Source organism: Corvus hawaiiensis, chromosome 2 (assembly GCF_020740725.1).
Source record: "Corvus hawaiiensis isolate bCorHaw1 chromosome 2, bCorHaw1.pri.cur, whole genome shotgun sequence".
Taxonomy (NCBI): Eukaryota; Metazoa; Chordata; class Aves; order Passeriformes; family Corvidae; genus Corvus; species Corvus hawaiiensis.
In genome coordinates this window covers 29557834-29574249 of record NC_063214.1, presented here as the reverse complement: position 1 = coordinate 29574249, position 16416 = coordinate 29557834, and the positions used below count along the sequence as shown (strand labels likewise).

The following is a 16416-nucleotide window of genomic DNA, read 5'->3' as shown; positions in this document are numbered from 1 at the left end:
ATTAATCATGTAAATCCCTCAGACTTTCTGGACATCTTTTAAGGAGGATGAGTGCCACATTCAATAGCATTTCTCGCTTGTGGAGAAGTCATGCACAATTTGTCTGAGATGAAAAACCAGCAGTCACACAAACATGACTCCACAGTGTGGCTGTAGAGCACCAGCCCTGGCAACAACCCCGCTCTGGGAACCCACTGGAGTTCACTGGGGTGATGCCCACTGGGGAGCACTGAACTATGAACCCAGTGGGGCGGACTCGTGCAGTGACAGGATTTTAGGATCTGGCCACTCCACGTCCGGAGCTGTCCCTGGTAACTGTTTCGCCCAGCATCAGCTGCTGTGACCTACCCTACATCGGGTGCTAGAAAAGTCTAACAAGAAAAAAAAAGAAACAAAAAGAGGAAAAAAAATGCGAAAGGCTCCAGCCCACAAACTATGCAGAGAGAATAAAACGCTTCCCAGCTAGTACTTACATTCTCCCAGAGCATCCATAAAGTTTTAGGGCCCATCCACTTAACAAAACATCCATCCAAGAATGGCTGTGGACTTTGATAATTCAGCTGTGAAGTTTCTGTAGCAGTTGATGAAAAGACTGTATAACAACTCTCCTCTTTTCATTAGTAATTTCTTCAAACCTTTTGATAAATATCTTCTGGTGTTAGATAATAATATAGATCACTGTTAAAAAAGTATTACATGGTTTTTGTTAGTATTTTAGAATCCTTTACTACAACAGGTGAAACAGTAATATAAGCTGTTAAATATAGCTTCTATACAGAAAAAAGCTACAGTTAAGCTAAGCATTACAAATTAGCACCCACTAATTTTCATGAATGGCAAAGTTGCTTTGAGAAAAACACTGTCCTCAACAATTCACAGATATCAAGGAACAGAGAATTAAGGGGAAAGCAAACTTTAAAAGAGGTTGAAAGTTCTGGAAAATATTGTTATTTCCTTTTTTTCTTTTAATCTGTTCCAGTGAATGTAGAAGAATTTCAGCAAAACATTCAGATTTGGATAGAAATATACCTCAAATGAAAAGGAAACAAAGCCCTCTATCTGTAGCAAGAATACAGAAAATTTTCAGACTTGAGCATCAACTGGCAGATAGACTTGAAAGGCATTTGGGTCAAATAGAAGTCCCGAGCTGCTACCAAAATCAACAGTCTAATTGTCTCAGCTGAAACTGGGGCTTAGCTGTTGGGTTTCCTGTAACTAAATCTTGCCGCAAACAGCTCTGCTAAGTTTTTCCTTCAATAATAAAATAAAATAGAGCAAAATTAAGACAAATACAAGAGACAATGAAGATGAGTATGTAGTTCCCAACATAAGGAGGGGAGCAGACGTTAGAGGAAACTTGTGAAGATATCAAAATAGTTCTTGTCAGTTCTAAATGGTTGACATGACAGTTTTTTAAAAATAAACAATCAAACATCTGAAAGTAATTGGTAGACTAAGGGATTTATTTTATTTAAGCAATAAAGTATTTTAAAAATGTACTTAGAATGTCTAGCTTGCTTCAAATTGCTTTGGTTTTCTACACAGTGTCATTGTAGTCACTACCCACCCAAAAGTGGTATTTTAATAGTATTTTTAAATTGAAAAACAACAACTGAAATGAAGAAAGCAAAACTATTCAGAAAGGTTACCAGAATGCACAGTTTAACTTCAGACACCTTCTAATCTGATCAGGAAGCAGAATGAAAAAAAAAAAAAAAGCTGAATTCAGAGGCAGTGAGTCAGGTGATAAAGTTATAAAATTTTATGTGAATTTACTGAGGTCGTATCTCAAAATCCAAAGCAAACCTAAGCAACTGAAAGTAATGTTTCAGTTTATAGAGTCTGATATTTTTTCTGTCTACCCTTTTTCCGGTTGAACTGCCTTTTATGCCTCTCAGTGTATAAACTTCTTGAACATAGGTATCTCCTGTGTCCTCAGTTTCCTCCTCATTTTCTTGTGCTTTATGTGCCTTCATTCAATCCCTGCTTATCTGATAGTACGGATTGTTTTACTGGTCTGCCTTTTCCCTGTCTGACTTGGGGAGCTGGAAATACTGGATGACTTTTAGAGGAACCTAAACCTCAAATTACTCAAGTATTTATGGAAATGTTACCTAACATTTCCAGGACCATTTATTTTAAATAGGAGTCAGTTGCTGGCCTCCTTTACTCACTCATGAAAACCTAGCTTCAGACTCCTCTCAGCAGCTTTGGATGGGAGGAAATTAAAGGAGAATTACAAAAGAAAAATCTTTTCCAAACATAGCAGTGTTATTCAATAGCTTAGAAATTGACTTTTCTTTTCCTGTTGGTGAATGTGGTTCCTTTAACTAATCCAAGCATTATTGTGAATAAACCCAATGGTTGCTTTTGTCTGTGTTTTGAAGAAGAGGGGCTTGTTTAGGGCTTTAGCAGCAGTAATTGACACAGAAAGCTCCACTACAGAAGAACACATAAAAAGAACAAGATGAACTTGCCTCCACAAATCATTAGAATTGGGGATATTGTATAGATACCTCCTGTTTGCTGTTAGTAACCAGGATGACAAGTTTATGATCCCAGGCTGTGCAAAGCAGAGATCCAAGGAACTTGCTGCTCTTTAAATTCTCTGCTTCCGAGTCCCTTACTCCCCATACCAGCTCACATGAAAAGAACTTGAAGCCAGTAGGCAGCAGTTTTTTATACTGATAACAGGAAGTTTGTGGAAGACTGGAACAATGTGCCTCTCTGATTTGGGAAACAGTTACACCAAAGAATAAGCCTTCTTATGGGTTTTGCATTATGCATAAATCCTCCTGTTTATATGCTAAAGCAAATGGTTTATTAACAGGTAGCTCATTAAAATAACATATAAAGCATAGAGCTGCCATCATCACTTTGCGAATGTTTTCCACACATTTTCCATAGCTTTCACATTCAGGGAAAAGTAGCTCTAAGTGAAAAGTCTTCTTTCAAAAGTCTCATTAGCATAATGTATCAATGAAATGATGCCATGTGGACCCAGTTTCTTTTGGTAAATGATGCCATGTGGACCCAGTTTCTTTCTATGCAGAAGTCTCTCAGGAAATGTCTCATTTTAAGACAGTTTTCTAGACCCTAAAGTGTTCAGACACAACTCTATTAATGCCTTTGCCTTGTAAAGTTCAAGGAATGCTACCACAATGTGAAATGAAATTTGAAATACAGTCAGAATAATTGCCCATCTAATACCAAGAGTTCAGCTAAAACATTTGTTATATAATTCAACCTTATATTTAGTTTCAAAGGAGTTTTATGTAGCTGTCGGGTTTATTTAAGTAACTGATTAAGACTGTCCTGTTTTAACTGGCAAAGTTATGCAAATAGCAACAAATATTACAGTTCACAGTAGTCTTCCATAGGAACAATTTCACAGTCACAAAATGGTTGAGGTTTAAAAGCACCTCTGGAAGTTACCTTGTCCAACCCCCCAGCTCAAGCAGGGACATCTAGACTGGTTGCCCAGGACCAGTCCAGAAAGCTTTTGAACTACTTTCAAGGATGAGACTCCACAACCTCCCTGGCAACCAGTGCCAGCGTTCAGTCACCCTCACTTCTCTATTCCCTCTACTGACTCTCACAATTTCTACTTTATACATCTGAAATCTCCCCTGCACTTGTTCTCTGCAACAGTCTAGCTCATCATTTACAAGGGTGGATGAATGTTGTAGCACAAGGCTGAAATCAGGGATATTTCATTGCAGAAGGCGATGCAGTTCTTTACTGAATATATTTTTGGACCATTCGTTGGTAGTCACTTGTGTATTCCTGTGTAAATGGAAGATGGTGTAAATGAAGTCAGCTGTGCAGCAGCAAGGATTCAGGACACAACTTGGGAATGTGAGCTGTGCCAGCTGATGGCAAAGCTAAGACTTTCTATAGAACATTTCCTTTGAGTGCAAACAGCATATTTCATGCTACTTTGCTTGCATTACAGCTATTTTTAAGCAATCCATAGAATGGAGACTAAGTATTTTGAACGTGTGAAAGGTCTGGTATGTGCTCAGGTCCCCCCTCCTATGCAGTGTTTGTGAAGCTGTCCCTTGATAAATGACAAACTGAAAAGGCAAAGAAAAGGCATCAGCACGGAGCCTGTGCTGACAGCGTAAATAGCAGTTTGAGTTTAGCACACAAAGTTCACAGTTTGCAGTGAAAGGTCATAAGGATTTCAAGCATTTTTGGTATTTTGTCTCTGCTGTCTGCACAATATCAAGCAAATAAAAACCCCTGATAGACAGCTTCCAATTCTGTATACTTGGCATCCCTGCTCAGCCTGAAGGAACACGGGAAGCTCTGTCTTTGGCATTCTACAATTATTTGAGGACACGCCATCCTAACAAAGCTTTAACACTTACTCAGACCCAACTTTAGATGTGATGTTTTATAAGCTAAAAGGCTTGCCCAGCTCTGTTAAACCCAGTGGCCTGCAGTTTTTTTTGCTAAAAATTTAGCATGATGAGGAAGAGTTATATAATATGTTAACTCTCAGCACATTATGTTTGTTCTTTCCCAACCAGTGTACAGTTACATTAAAATGTATCAAATACTTTCATGAGAAATCTCCTACAATCTGCAGTTGAACCGAATGAGACTTGGAGGAGTCTGACTTTTTATTATTATTTTTATTATAGTTTTTGCCTGCATTAAGTTCATTCCCTCCTCTGGATATTATTAACATTTCCTTTAGGAAAGGTTTAGCTCTGGCCCATGAAGCACTGACAGTGGCATTTTTATTTCCCAAACTCAATAAAATATATACAAAGTGGAAATTGTTTTCCTGGAGGTATGTAACCTCAGAAATCTAAAGAAGAGTTATATTACCTATGTGCCTCAGATGTGACTGCACCCTCTTCTTTTTAGGAAATCACTACTTGCAGTATTCAGGTCTGTACTGTGTAAGTGAAAAAAAAATCTTCTGTATTACTCTTGTCTTTGAGTGTATCTCTCCTGGACTCAGAATATTCAGAGATATCTTAGGAGTGTGAATGGAATTAAATAGTAAAAATAGGACAGTAAGTCCTATTTTTTATAACAGAGCCAGGTGTTGGCTGAATTTTTTGCAAAGTGCACTCTTTTAATCTTCCAAGTAGGCTTTTTCTTTGTGGTCCTAACTTCACAACCTCTGGCATATCTCAGCATGATCATACATGAGGAGTTTGTTGTGCACACTGTGAGTGCCAAACACTCAAGCCCATGTTGTGACTACAGGTGCTGAACATGCCTGTTCATCCACAGGCATACCTGACAATGTCATGAGGGATCTATTTCCAATCTCAGATGCTCGCATACTTTGCACACCTTGTCTTTCAGGCTCAGGCAGAATACCCATTCCAGTCGCTGTGCCGTGTATTCCTTCATATCCTTCTTGAGACACATATTTTTGTACCTTGAGATACTAGTTTCTTTACTGTACCTAAAACCTGCTGTCCTTTGTACCTAGATTAGAAGTACAGTTACCTGCACAGGTAACAAGTGGTTGTGAAGAGCTGAAGATTTAAGGTCTTGCCAGACAGTCCTCCTTTGACTTCCCTCTCCTTTTAATTTCCACTCCCCCCTCACTTTTTACCTAGATATGGATGATTTTTCTCTGAGATTCAGTAGTGCTGAGTGGAGCAGAAAAGATGCCTGAATGTAGATGTTACCTCCTCCTACCGTGGCCAAATGTGGAATACAAGCACCATTTCACACTGTGATTAAATTCAGCCAGGAATGCATATGACACCTACACGGGAGTTATAATGCATAGGAACTGCAGATACACTCAAACTTTGTAACCTTTCTTCCCTAAATATAGAATGGTTAAGATCAAAGGGCTGATGCTTACCATTGTCTACTCACAAGCAGAAGAATCTGCAGATTTTGCTGTGCTCAGAGCAAAGCACACTCCAACATGATACAGTTCCATGATAGCTAGAAAACAAAGCTTTTTGACAAATGAGTGAGAGTCTGAAAAGTTAAACACAGTTTAAAAGACAGGGAGCCAGAAAAGACTAAAAGGAAAGGTATTTGTTAATGCTCAGTTTTTATCACATTTGCCCTGGCCAACAAAAGGAATACGCTGCTAGTAATGAGCTCTCTGTAGGTGATCGAAATACCTGCAAGGAAGGAAGACTCTCCTCATTCAAAGGCACAGGAAAACACTGTGTCTTAAAATACGATTTTACCTTTACCAGAAAAAATCTTTCATTTATCACTGAAGGCAGTGTAACACAGCCGTGCACCAGCCAACACGGGCCCTAGTACCTATATAAAGGACAGTTATGTGAGCATGTTTTTATTATTTTGCTTTTCTTCTTTTAAGTGCAAGAGGAGTGTTAGACCTGTGTCTGTGCTGAGCGGATGGCTCACGCCACCTACAGGGCAGCTTCAGTACCGAGACGTGTCCGCTCCCAAGGACCGCCTGTGAAAACTCAATGCAATTTCCATCCTGATCAAAAATTGCTCCAACAGACATTTGAACTGGCTATAACACCTGTCAGTATTTAAATACATATACACAGATAAGAAATATTTGGTCTTCAGATGCTACACCATTTGGCATTCAGTGTGCTTGATTTTATAAATATACTTGTTGGCAATCCATTTATTATCATCGTTACAAATAAGGATACAAAACCACCTAATTCTCCTTTGTTGCTGCCACAAATTAGTTATGGTGACTGTATCTGGAATTAGAAAAATTATACAAGATGGGTTTTAAATGCCAAACCAAATAAAGACTCCAGTAGGGAATCCAATAAAACTCCAAAGCTTACAAAGCTGCAACTGCTCCTAAGAGCTGACCATCCCTGAACTGCCCTATGCAGTGTTTGCATTCAGCCGAGAAGAATGCCAGTGTGCAGCTTTGGTGCCAAAGAGGAAAATGTCTTGGATTATAGCTGTAGAAATAGTACCCTTTCCTTAGGAATAATACCATTTTCTTTACAGAACCATGCAAGTATCAGCCTTCCCACTGCTTTCAGAGGCTCATTTCCATCACCCATTGCAGCTCTTTCTTCACTCATTAGCACTACCTAGTCCTTACAGGTCACCTCCAAAAGCAGGTCACAGCGTGAGCTGCTGAGCTTGAAGGTGGGGCCACTGGTGGTGGTAGGAGACCTTCCCCCAGCCCCCTAGAGCAAAGGGCTAATCCTCTGGGACAGCAGCCCCAGGCTGGCTTGCTTTGCCACCCTGGGAGAGGGTGGAGGTGGAGGAACAAGAAACCGAATAGGTGAAGATACAACAATGGCAGCATCCCTTTCCCACCCAGCCGGAGCACTGGAAACAGCCAGTGGCAGGAGGCCAGTGCATGCCAAAGACATGGCCTCCCCATGCATTTCACCCAAATCATGCCCTGATTTGTCTTGTCTTCCTTCAGCAAACTGGGCTGTTTACAACATGACAAGGACTTACATGATTAAAGCAAAAAATTATTCCAGACCGTATTACACTCTTTTCTCCTTTTTAATGTACTGATCTGCACCAGGCCATTGTGATTTTTGGTCAGTGCTGCTTTACCCTCTTCACCTCCTTTTCCCCAAGACTTTAGCAGTCTCAGTGTATGCCATATTGGAAAGCTGGCAGTAAGGAAGGCTCCCCTCCTGTTTCTCAGATTAATTAGCTACAAACATGAAGCACTTGTTCTGTTCAGCCATGTTATCCCAATTTTACACATGGACAATGCCATTGATGCAGTGGAGGATTCTTTTAAACTACACTACTCAGAGATGAGCATCAGGGCCTAAACTTTATTCCTCTCTCACAAAGTGTAGAGTTTTTACAAAGCTTCCTTACAGTAAGACCTGTCATCTTCCTGACAAATGTCTTTTCAGGAAACCACTCCTTTGCATCTCACTGTCCTGAAGAGAATGTGAAGAAATGTGTCTGCTCATCAAGACTGACTTGTGGTCTCTGTGTGGCTTTATTTGAAGTCAGAGGTTCAGAGACACCTGTAAACAGTCAACTGCAGGGACTGGAAACTGTGGGAAACAATGCAGTGCATAAAAGAGCTTACGGCCACTTACTGCCACACTTACAGTAAATTCATTTGGAAAAAGTGTAAGCCCGTCTTTCCTTAGTTTTCTTGGGGCAGCATCTCATAGGAGATGGGAACAGTATTTCACAATTATTATTTTCTAACCCACTCCCCTCCAGCACTGTAGGAAGAAAGAATATCTGACGAGAATTGTAAACATTCAGCATGTGTCTGTTTCACCATTCTGAATCAGAGCACCAGCCCCACATTCAGAGATAAAAACTGTGGGAGGCTATGTTTTATCTCAGTAAAAAGCATTGGCTTTTCTGAACATTGACACCTCAACTCATTTATAATGTGCATCCCTTGGCAGCATGCAGCAGAACAAGGTCATAGAAATGCATTTTAAAATGTGGTAACCTTCAAATTGGGTTTTTCTTGACAAGCATCTATATTATGATTACAATGGCACCACTGCATTTCTTTGCAAGACAATTCAATTTAGGATTATTACTTTTAGTCGGCAAGGCTTCATCACCAAGAGTGAACAACGCTGAACTATGAGTAAGTTTAAAGCATCTTAGTAATGAGTTTAATACATTTGGAAGGCCTGGAACCTCCCATGGTTTTTTTGCACTAATTTTCTGCGGTTGGACAAAGATCAAGCGCAGTTGTGTAGCCAGCACACAATATGCATGATCACTTTGGTTAAATTATAAAAAAGGCTAACATCTAACTTGTCCATGTCATGTTATTTGGCAAAATAATGATGTAATTAAACGGGTTTAAGTACCAAAACCATATGTATCCATTTACATTTAAACTTTTTTTCCTCCCTATTTACAAAATAATGCTTTTGTTAGAAAACAAAATTCAATGAGCTTCATATGTAACTGGTAGAATTCGGCAGCTCAATTATTTCTTCATCACAATGGCAAGAGAAACTTCAGCACACAAATAATCTAGCAGATTTATAGACCTGATTGCAGCACTGACACTTGGCCTCCAGAGCTCCCAAGCAGGCCAACGAGGAGTAGCCTTTTCCACAGGTATGGAGTGGGTTTGCTAGTGGCATCAGCTAACCCATGGTGAAGGCTATGAGTAGGAACATTTACAGCCCTACTTCCAGCTAAACGAAGAAATCTTTGAAGTATGATACATTGATTTCATGAGTGTTTAAAGAAAACTTCTTCAGGAAATGGGATCCACATGCATGTTTTCTTGGGAGTTCCTTGTAAAACAATAGTCAAGTCTGAACATAAGTATGTATTTTTAATGTGATAGGTTTACATTACAGGTTCTTTCCTCATTCTCCTACTGCCTGTAGGTCTGTACATCAACAGAGACATCCAAAGTCTGCTTTCATTTAATTAAATGGGATCTTTGTCGCCAGTTGAAAAAAAAAAAAAATCAGATATGTGAAATAATGTCTGTTCTCATGACATTTTCAGCCCAATTTCCAGGAAGACTTTGGGATAGTTTTGAATAGATGAAAAGAATGATAAGAAAAACATTTCCTTAAAAGAAAATAATTAAAGGAAAGCAACACTCCCACTTATCCTCCAACTCTTCCATCTTTGGAAAATTTCCTTTTAGCTCAGAGGGGCTAGGCTAGTGAAGCTGCTCATCTGGGACATCCCATTAAATGTTGTAACTAGCAAGATAAGCTGCAGTAAAACAGACTCAGTAACAATCACTGTTGTCCACTTCAAACCAGATACATTTAACCACTCTGATAATTTCTACAGCAGAATACCAATATCAATAAATTTAAGCACATGCCAAAGTTAGGACTCAGTGATACTGGTTTTTCTGTAAATAGGACCTCCACTACAGTCAAAATGCTTCTATGACTGAGAACAGAATCTGCGCCAGTAGCGGATACCTGTTTGCTTAGCTGCACAATGGCTGGCCAGGATTTGGGTATTTTTAAGTTAATATAAACCAGAGTGATTCTAATTTTACTGCCTGAAAATGGTAATTTCATAGATCTAAACTGACATTTGTTCCTTGCCAAAATATTTTGCACTGGCACTTACTGTTGGAAAGACCAGTTTTTTCCTACTGCCAAGAACTGAGTAAAAGTCAGCCAAATTATTCAGTTCTTAATTGAGCAAAATTCTCATTGTAGTTTTGCTCGATTAGGAAAAACAGGCTACAGTCGACTGCATGGATAACTGTCTGGGTATGTATAAGTTGAGATTAATTTTAAAATATTTAACAACTAGTAAATTTTATACAAGTTACAGTTCTCATTGAAAATAATTAGGTTATCTACATATGTCAAACTGCCTGTTTGCACAAGTGACCAGTTCTCCAACTGCTGAACTTCACAAGCTTCCAACGTTGCTAATTGTTACATGAAGTAATTAATTGAATTACTTGAGAAAAATCTATTCCAGATCATGTAGTGTACCCAGTTACTGAACTCTAGGAAATATACTTTTTACTGTACAAAATAGATATTCACCATTATAATCAATAGACAGGAACTGACAGGACACAAGTTTCTCAAAGTTACGGTCTCTACTGCATGTAGTGTTCCATCGCGTCTGTTCAGATTTCTGCATTTTATCTGTGTCAGTGATCCTCCCAAGGAGAATTACCAGACCTTCATAGTCAGGAGGTTTCATAAAGTATTAAACTTCAGCAATCATTTTTTGCCTGAGGCAGACAAGGGAAAACAAGCCAGGAAATTCTTCAACAATATTGCGTTAATAATTTTGCATTTCCAAATGAAAAGTAAGTCTTCTCTTCCATAACAGTTATCACTGGGCTATGAAAGCCACAGCAGTGTTGTATGGTCACAACACACTGATGAATTCAAGTGCACGAAAACACAAATCTCTCCCCTTCCTCTGGATAACTTGTCATGGCTTAGTCCTCTGAACACAAGTTCATTTCAGGTGTCACATCTAATCAAGATGAGGACTTCATTCCAAACCAAAGACATAATGGCATGTAATCCTTATTACAGTAGCAAAAAAAAAAGTAAATAATTTTCAATAGACCACTGTAAGAGACTGCTTTATTTGGGGAATAAACATTAAGTACAAGAAAGGCTAAAACAAGATATAGCTATTAGTCATAGAAAGAAGAGAGAGAAGTAAGAAGGAATTCAGGAAGAGGGGAGGCAGGAGTAGAATTTAGCAGCAGTTCTCAAAGGTGATTTATGAGATTTGTACATATATTAGGAGATAATCCAGTCTAGAGCCTGAATAGACAAAAAACCCAAAACTGACAAAAAATTAAATATACCAAGTTGAGGGTTTTTTTCAGCTTCTTAGTGATTTTGATTACTGGTATTGTCTTTTAGGTTGACAAGGAGGGTGATAATTTATTTCTATAGATACTATTTGAAACTAATCCATTTAAAGGTAATGACATTGTCATGTGCCAGCAGTTTGTACATTCTGCCCTGTGTGCCTTAAAAGAAGAGATGAAAACTCTTTGTAAGTTTGCTTTCCTTCCCCACACTGCATATTCCTTTCAAAAAGCTGTAATGAGAACAGTATCTAATGAAAGAGCGAACATGAACACTGTACACTCCCAGAGATTATAAAAGCTTTTAGATTTTTGTCCAGTACAATCACTGCTGATTTATTATTAAAGCTTAAATCGGTGACAACGGAAGAAAATGGATTGCCTCTCAGTTCCAAGCAGAGAGTTAAATCTCTAGTATCTCAGTTAATTCCTTCACACATTCCCCTCCATTCCAGACCCAGCTCTCCTCCCTGCATTTTTTCCTTTGCCTGCCATGAAGCTGCTGTGCTCTGGGGTCCCCTCAGCCAGCAGTGTGAAACAGTTACGTCACCACAAGCTACTCATATAGATGCAGAAATACCAGCAAAGCTGACTTGGGGTTTTGATTTCTTTATTTGAATTCTTACTGATTGTTTCATTTGTGTGCATACTCTCAGGTGTGCATGCTTGCACTGTCCCAGCACTCTCCCAGCTGCTGCTTTGGCTGCTTCTCAGCTACAACCACCTTGTCATTTAGTGTCGCTTTAGCAGCAAAGTCTTCCTGCTCTAAACACAGCCCCAGTTGCTCCCTGCATCCAGTACTGGCACTTGTCCAAGGGTCTCACAAAGCTGCAAACACACCTTTGAAAACACTAGCCCCTGCGTGACTTTACTAATACAAATTGTGAGTACAGCCCTCTAAGGACCTCATTCCTGCAGGATCTAATCAGCCTTACTATTTGACTTACTGAGAATTTTGCAACAATTTTCAGGCAATACTGCTCAAACATAAGAAAAAACCCTCTCACTCTGATCCTGCGGGCTATAATTACATACTCCATAATATCTCTTTCATTAGCACAGTTAAACATCCACAAAGCAGATCAGAAGTATTTCTGTCCAGAACACATGATTTCTGCTAACATCTGAAAATTTGAGCATGTTTCTTGACTAAAGGAAAAATTAACTTGGAATTAATGTAGGTGCCCCATCTCAAGAGTCAAACAAAACACACAAATGAAAATAATTCTAAGCATTGCTGATAGCCATCCTGTTGTATGAAACATAACTCCATTTCCCTTGCTAGAGAAGTACCAGCCTAGTGGATTTATTTTTGAATTTGGTTGAGCCATGGCATGTAGGTAGCCATAAACCTTTGGTTCAGATATCCAACAATAAGAATCTGGTGGACAAGGCTTGCAAGGAAGGATATGACATCATTTAAGTGCATTGCTTTTTCTAATGACAGATTTTGTGGAATTAGTCATTGCTGATCTAACTGCATCATCCTGGGAGTATCTAGCACATGCTTTAACTATGCCTTTGCAGAGATACAGAAATAATTTTTTAAAATACTTACCTGCTTAAAAAATCTAGATTTTGAAACAAAGAAAGGAGGATGGGGCAAGGAATGAAGGCCTTAGCTGATTGACAATACAGGATATAAAACCTTTCAGGTCCTAATCCGTGAGGGGATGTTTGCATCTGGCTCCATAATGGAGTCCACATGCCTGAATTAGATGCCGGGACTCCATGCATGTGTGTAAGTGGAGTTAAGTGCCTCGGAGGGGGATTCACAAAAGCCACTGTTTGGAGAGCTTCCTAAGCCAGCCAAATAGGGAAAGCTGAAGATTGCAGTTCACCCGAAATCCTGACTCTCTCCTGGGTTTAAGTGCCTTCTGGTGAATGAAGTAGACAGGCACAAGTCCCTCCACTCTGGGCTCATAACTCACAATCCTCGTTTGAAAGCAGGTGCCAAATTTTTCTGTCGAACTCTGAGCAGTCGTCAGCAGCTCAAGCACAGTCTTATTTGGGCGGAGGAACACAGGTCTAGTTCCTTCCTTTAGCAAAAAGCACTTCTGAAGTTTGCATTCTCTCCCTCCTGGGCATGCCTGAGCCAGCAGGCTACAGGCATCAGCTCCCAAGAGATGGGTAAGAGATGGCACAGGTCACAGCAGACCCAAGAAGCCATACGGAAGAGGGAAAGCAACGAGAGACTTTGTCTGAAAGCCTGGGAGGTGTCCACAGGCAAAGCGAGCCTCAAGTCCACACCTGCACTAAGAAAGGCTTGTGCACTGGGACAAGGTGTCTTTGAGGAGGATTTCAGTGGTCTGACAGTCAGGCAACAGCTTATCAGTCCCTGAACAGGGGCTTGGATTTCAGCTGGGGATTGAAGTGTTTTAACTTCTGCTCCAATCCTATATTCTCCTGTACTTCCAGCCCCAGCTCTGCCTCGTAGTGCTGCAGGAAGCTGAAGAGAGGCTGGCGTCCACCTTTGATCCAGTTGAGCAGCTGGGTAGCTCATGTTTGTCAGCCTGTCCCTTCATCCTGGCTGCAGGATGGAAGAAACGCAAGTGCCGGCTCCTGCGGCAGATATTTTATAACTGTTAGTCCACAGAGCCGAGCACTGACCAGCTTTCCAGCCTGTGCATCTGCTAGTCTCAGTCATCATGGGCCCAAATGGCTGCACGGAACACGTTTTCCTTGAGTACAGTTGACAGACTGAGTGACTGATGGTATTTGCTCTTCAGGGCTTGGTTTTGCTTTCCTTTGGCCTTGGTTGGGTTGTTCCAAGGTGACAGATGTGGTAATTTCAAGTCCTTTAAACCACAGCACCTTGGATTGCATACAGGAAATTAACTCCACTCATGACATTTTTGCAGTTTACATGACTATAAATTCTCCTAGATCCAGGATAAGTGTGTGTGAGTGGGGTGGGGAGGGTCTTTTGTGTGGGTGTGGGTGTGTACGCTTCAGAAGCATCCTTTTTTTTGCTGTGCTTTTCAGAGGCAGGGCAAACTCCTGCTGTAAGTATTCCCTGAATCAAAGCTACAGGGAGTATTTCACAACTGAGATTGGAAGTTTTTTTGGTTGTGTACTGCTACCCTTATTTCTGCACTTGCAGAGTGGGAAGTGGGTGGTATCTGTGTAGGCCTGTACACGTAACACTTGTTAACAAGTAACAGTGACTTCAAGCTTTGTCTTTGCCCCTCCACTGATGTGTGCTTTTGTGCTGAAGCAGACTTGAGTAAGATGCATTTCTTACCAGCTGTACAAGAGGAAAAGACAGGTGGTCTTTAGGAACCGATCTGTTCCTGCATGACACAGGGATGTGTGTGTGCAGTTCAGCCATGGTGGTAGCATAGAGGATTTTCGGTGATTTTCAGTGGCGTTTTGCAAGCATCTCCCAGATGATGAAGACCTACACTGGTAGATCCAGTGTCTACCATCTAGCAACTTCCACCTTTGGGTCTGCCCACAGGTGTGACCTAGAGCACAAGGGGGCTTTCAATAAAAATTGCAAGCCCAGTTTTCAAACCATTTTAACTGAGTGTTTAGCTGTAGTTATTGTCATCTTAGTCTTTATCAAGAAGAATAGCATAGAAATAAAATAATTTACCCATTTAGGAAATAAGTTTGCAAGACAAGATCGTCTTGAATTTTGTGAATGGAGTGTCAGGTCATGATTAGCACATCCTAACAAATACGATGATACCTGCAATATTCGATAATAAAACAGGAAAATAATTATTGCTAAATAATTTTAAAGCATGCTCCTGATTTCTCTCTGGGTGGAGTAGTATAATATGTTTAACCTTCGAAGGCAAGATTATTTCTTCCACTGTTTGAGCAAAGGTAGGAAAAGTATGCAGAGGGCAGGAATTTTTTTAATGGCAAATAACCTTCCAAAAAAAATTGTCTGAGAGGAAGTTTTTTCAAGAAAAATATTTTACAGACATTTGTTACTGTTTTCATATCTCCCTTGGACTGCTACTTTGGGTTTCTGGTAAATGGCAGAGTTAGAGCACAGCAAATAAAAATAAGGGAGAGAGAAGCTGCTCTTTCTCTTGACAGGCTCATCAAAGCACAGTGAACGGAAATATTGTAAATGGTAACAATTCGTCTCCAAAATAAAGCCTCCAAAGCCTTTTGCTTTTATTTAAAAAAAAAAAGTAATGAAACAGCATGATTGCAAGAGCCAAGAAAACACATTTTGTACGCCATCAAAGTGAGAAAAGGAACAGAAATGCTGTGCTGTGCCAGTTTCAGACAGAGGCAATCAAGCAAATTTTCTGGCAAGAATTCAATGCGCAAGGCCACAGGATTGTAACAGGAGTCACAGAGAACAATAAATTTTTTCAAATTAAGATCAGACCAAGTTCTTCAAAAGTCCCACACAAATTTCTTGCTTTGTAGTGCAAGAACTCACTGGACTGTTAAAGTAACTTCTGCTCAAATTGCAAGGGCTGGAGTATGATCACTACCAAGTATGATCACTACAAGAAATAAAATTTCTTTATAACCAAAAGACTGCAATCAAAGAACCTGGGCACCCAGAATTAGGCTCTCTTTGTTAACGAGATTTCATGATCTTGATTTCTTTATAGAGGGTAATGGCTCCCTGTAAAGCATTTAAATTTAATCAGTTTGCATACAGTGCTAAAAAGAGCTAGAAAGTTCTAAACCTCAGAGGTCCTGCTTCATCGTGATAATAAAAAGGCTAAAACTTACCCCTTTTCAAAGAGCCATCCCTCCTGCCTGCCTCAGGCACCCTGGAGCTGCCAGGAGCCCTCCACTCCCAAAATGTCCCACAGCAGAGCACTGGCGAGACCAGGTGTGGGCGGAGACAGACACCTGCCTTTTCCAAAGCTGTGGCTGTGTTCTGTCCACCCAGGACACAGTGCAGCCTTTTCATCCCCAAAAAGAAGACATGGTGACAGTGACCATGGTGTGGCAGGACGTCACACCACAGCAGGGTGTTGTCAGTGGCCCACAGGCCATGCAGGGCAGGTCAGACCCCAAGTGGCACCAGCAACTGAAACAGTACTTGCTACAGCCTCAGGATCAAGAGAAGCCCAAGAGCAGCTTCTGGCCACTTCTCCCTTGTGTCCTTAGGTTTGGCACCAAGTGTACCTTAGGCTGAGAAGTGCAGCCTACATGAATATTACAACTGCAGGCAGCTGTACTGCTTTACATAACAC

At 40.3% G+C, this 16416-nt stretch overlaps 1 protein-coding gene across 2 annotated transcripts in view; it reads left to right on the top strand.

The window, feature by feature from the left end:
- Window positions 1-16416, top strand: part of COL8A1 (collagen type VIII alpha 1 chain) — an 85537-nt gene that overhangs the window by 56052 nt on the left and 13069 nt on the right. The window lies entirely within an intron of this gene.